We start from the raw sequence: 4,501 nt of genomic DNA on the forward strand, positions 1-4,501 counted from the left end.
GATTTTTGTCTTTAGTTCATTAATTTCTGTCCTAATCTTTTCTTTTTCTTTTCTTTTCTTTTTTTTTTTTTTTTTTTGTTTTTGGTGGTAGGGTTTCATTCTAGCCCAGGCTAACCTGGAATTTATGATGTAGTCTCAGGCTGGCCTCGAACTCTGGGCAATCCTTCTACCTCTACCTCCCAAGTGCTGGGATTAAAGGCATGTGCCACCATGTCCAGCAAAATATGTGTTTTCTTATTTTTTTGTCTCACTTTCTTCTCCCCCCCACACACCTCTCTCTCTTTCTTTCTTTCTTCCTTTTAGGTCTCAAAACTGTTTATTTCTCCCAACCGGAAGGATGGCATTGCAGGAGTGGAAGAGCACAGAATGCCAAGGGAGGCAGAGCAGGAAAATCAGGCCACTGCCGGCCTCAGGCGAAGGTGGAGCCGTTCCAGCCCGTGTTGGCCGCGTTCATGTCCTAGTACTTGACGTACATCCTGTCCTGGCTGATGCGCAGGCGGTGGGCCAGCAGGCCGCACAGCAGCTTTAGGCTCGGTTCTGCGGGCCGCCAATCTTGCTGATGCTGTGCAGGCTGCAGAACGCGTCCTGCTCGTTGGAGTTGCCCAAGGCCAGGAACTTGACGGGGACCACGTGCCGGGCGATGTACTTGGCCTGCGCCAGCTGCTGAGTGGGCTCAGAGAGGAGGCCTTCCGGCACCGAGGCGCGAGCACGTTGGTGTTGACCTCGAACATCCGCATGATGACGGAGGAACGGCGGGCCCGTGTCAGAATCACAGGACAACATGCGGCTCACCCAGCCCAAGCCCGGGAACCTGAGCCAGTTTTTCTGTTTTTTAGATTTTACTTTTATTTATTTATTTGAGGGAGAAGCAGAGAAACAGGCAGAGATTGGAACACTAGGGCCTCTAGCCACTGCAAACAAACTCCAGATGCATGTGCTACCTTGTTACATGCTTACATGGGACCTGGAGAATCGAATCTGGGTCCTTAGGCGTTGCAGGAAAGTGCCTTAATGGCTAAGCCATCTCACCAGCATTAATATTTTTATTTTTATTTTTATTTATTTGAGAGCGAGAGAAAATGGATGCACCGGGGCTTCCTCCAGCCACTGCAAACAAATTCCAGATGCATGCAACACCCTGTGGATCTGGTTTATGTGGGCCTTGGGGAATCAATCCTAGGTCCTTTGGCTTTGCAAGCAAGTGCCTTAACCACTAAGCTATCTGTCCTAATCTTAATCATTTCTTTCTCTAGCACTTTAAAAATATATACTATTTACTTATTTGAGAGAGAGTGTGAAAAAAAAGGCAGAAGCAGATAGATAGAAAATGGGGGAACAAGGGCCTCCTAGCCACTGCAAATGAACTCCAGAAGTATTTGCCACCTCGTGCATCTGGCATTATGTGGGTATTGGGGAATTGGACCTGGGTCCTTTGGTTTTTCTAGCACGTTAAGTTGCATAATTAGCTTGTTTATTTGAGATCCTTCAGAATTTCTTATGTGCGCCTTGGCTATGAATTTTCCTATTTGGTTTGATTGCATTTTTGAGGATCTGATAGGTTGTTTTATCATTTTCATTAATTTCTTCACAGATTCACTGTTCATTCAAAAATATATTGTGCAGTCTAAAATGTGTGGAGTTGCTGAAGTGTAGACATTTTAAATTGAACTGGTCTATTATATAAATTAAATCTTAAATATCTTTGCTGTGTTTTAATTTGGAAAACCTATATAAATAGGTGACTAAGGTATTAAAGTCTCCCACTTATACTGTGTCTGAACCTATTTGACATTTTATGCCGTTATTACATGTTTTCTGAAACTGGAGCCTCAGTAATTTCCCCTCTTTCACTACTAGTTGATGGTTGGTTTTGTCTGCTTCTAGACCTCCTATAGGCCATGCCACTGGTGTTTTTGTGGTTCTTTGCAGCTATTTAGGCTGAGTAACAATAGTGTTCTTTCTTTATCAGCCTATCTGGATATGCCCATCTATAGGCTATCCTTGTTTGTATTATATTTGTGACCCTGGGTTAAGCTTACTGATGGGAGTCTGGTGTCCCACTAGTTGGAGCTCTCTGGTGCAGGCCTAGTGGGGGAAGATGGCCAGGTGCAGAGGCTTGTTTTTCGTTGGGTGCACTGGCTGGAGATCCCCAGGTCAGCCAGGTGCTTGTGCCGGCCTTCTGCTTCTGTGGGCTGGAAATCCCCTTGCAGGCTGAATGGGCAGGCCTGACTTCTGGCACACACGTTGTCTAGATTGGTCTCTAAAAAGTCTTAGAGTCTGATGTGATGACTTAAGGCTGTAATTTTAGCACTCAAGAGGCTGAGGCAGGAGCATTGATATGGGTTTGAGCAACATTATTATACCCAGTCACAAACAAACAAAATTCTGTTTGATTTTAGCTGCCATTAACAGGTATTGCTTTGGTTAAAAAAAAAAACAAAAAAAATTGCATTTATAAATATGGAAATAAATTAGAATAGAGAGGGAAAGAAGAAGATAAAATAAAGGACCTTATAGTGAATTAATTCCTTGTGTAGATAATGAATGTAACACTAGCAGAATATTATTTAAATGCATATTTATTACTTGGGATAAAAATTACAGTGACAGTGTCTTAGAGCTGTAAAATGTGATTTGGGCAAAAATGAAAGTATTTCTCAGACATTACCTAGATGTCATTATTAATACAACAGTCGATGTAAGAGGCAGATACAGAAAAGTACTATTTCCTTGACACTATATGCCAGCCACTCACCTTGAAAACTTAGTTTTTAAGCATTAAATTCCCTTCCAGCCCTATGAAGTAGTAACTATCATTATCACCATTTTACAACTGTGAAAACTTGTCCAAGATCATAAGTATTAAAAGACAGAACTAGGAGTCCATCCCAGACATTGCTCCGTTCCATGATTATAAAGTGGAACACGGTCATATTTCTGATATAACTTGTCATTGTGCAAAATATATGAGTAAGCATGTGACTCAGTAAATGAACATATGAAATACTAAATATAAACACTTGATTCTTTCATCTTTATCATTAGAAATTTACATACAAGTAAATTAAAATATGCTTTTACCAAGTGTTGTAACCCTAGCACTTAGGAAGCAGAGTAAGATGGCTGTCCTGAAGTTAAGGTTGATGTGGTCTACACAGTGAGTTATAGGCCAGCTAGGATTACATAGAGGAGCCTGATCATAAAACAAAACAACAACAATATTTTTGTTCGGTGAAAGGTGAAGAATCCTATTACTTAGAAAACAAGAGATGACTTGTATTCATTATTGATATACACTGTTGCAAATTTGTCAATTAAAGAAGCTTTTTCTGATGAATAGCATAGCATAGGATGGATATACATTGTGTATCATGTATTTTCATAGCATCCAGATATTTCTTAATTATAACTTACTATAAAGTTAAAATTTTAAATTGCATTCTAAGTGTCTGTAGTATTACCTAAATTACATTTCAAAATAAAATTCTGTGACTTTTGCACTTTTTTATTCTCTAGCACTTGTCACAATGGTTGTCACATAATATATATAACAACTTCTTAATCAGTGTATTTAAAAGTATCTGTCATATGAATATGTGAATTCATTCACATTTTAACTAAGTCTTCTATTTTGTTGAATTATTGATATGATAAACAATTCATCAACACATATCTCTACATATTTACACTTATGTAATTAGTTTTATGAGCAATATATAGATATGAAATGCTAGGGTAAAATAGCATTTAATATAAATTTATACCCAGCTAAATTACATTAATTTATTAAGACAATATGTGAGACTTCCGGCCAACATGGCGACCGCCTAGCTGCGCTGCAGATACGGGGGAAAGAAAGGCAAGAAATTAAGGGTTATCAGGGTCTTCTTGACAGTGGGAGGGCACAGAGTGGGGAAAAACAGGGAATCCCCTCTCTGGTGGGTAGTCTACGCCCCACATACAGCAGCTGTGCCCCGTGCCCCAAGCAGCTGTGCTCCCATTGCGCGCCTGCCAGCCTACTGCACTGACCGAGTGGGGACCTCCGCCCTTGTGCTCTGATCGTGCTCGCTGGCTCGCCACACTGTGCTTGGTTTGCACACCCACGGTGGCCACCTCTGCTGTGATTAGGCAGCTGCCAGACCCCCGCTGCTGTGTTTCGATCGCTTGCCCACTGGCCAGCCTCTGCTGTGTCCCGATCCCGTGCCCACATCAGCTGCCTCTGCACTACAATTGCACATGCAGCGGCCCAGTTCCATAGCAAGGGCCACACAAGTCCACACTGAGTCACTAGCGCCAGCTCAGGTGCCATCCCCTACCTGTCCGTCACCACCCATCCCCCACTCCCCTGAGGCGGGAGAGCGCAGACTGTTTGCAGGTCCCAGTGTTCCCAGCCAGAGTTTGGGCAGCTTCAGGGCTTGCTACCTTAGTCCCCTTTCAAGCTCAAAGGCAGGGAGCTTTGGTGCATTACTGGGTGAGAATTCAGGCAACTTTGGTGCCCCTG

At 42.4% G+C, this 4,501-nt stretch overlaps 1 pseudogene; it reads right to left on the reverse strand.

Annotated features, from left to right (window-relative positions):
* Nucleotides 1–409: 409 nt before the first annotated feature.
* Nucleotides 410–737, reverse strand: LOC101595131 (annotated as a pseudogene).
* Between the last annotated feature and the right edge of the window lie 3,764 nt (nucleotides 738–4,501).

Source organism: Jaculus jaculus, chromosome 5 (assembly GCF_020740685.1).
Source record: "Jaculus jaculus isolate mJacJac1 chromosome 5, mJacJac1.mat.Y.cur, whole genome shotgun sequence".
Classification (NCBI taxonomy): Eukaryota; Metazoa; Chordata; class Mammalia; order Rodentia; family Dipodidae; genus Jaculus; species Jaculus jaculus.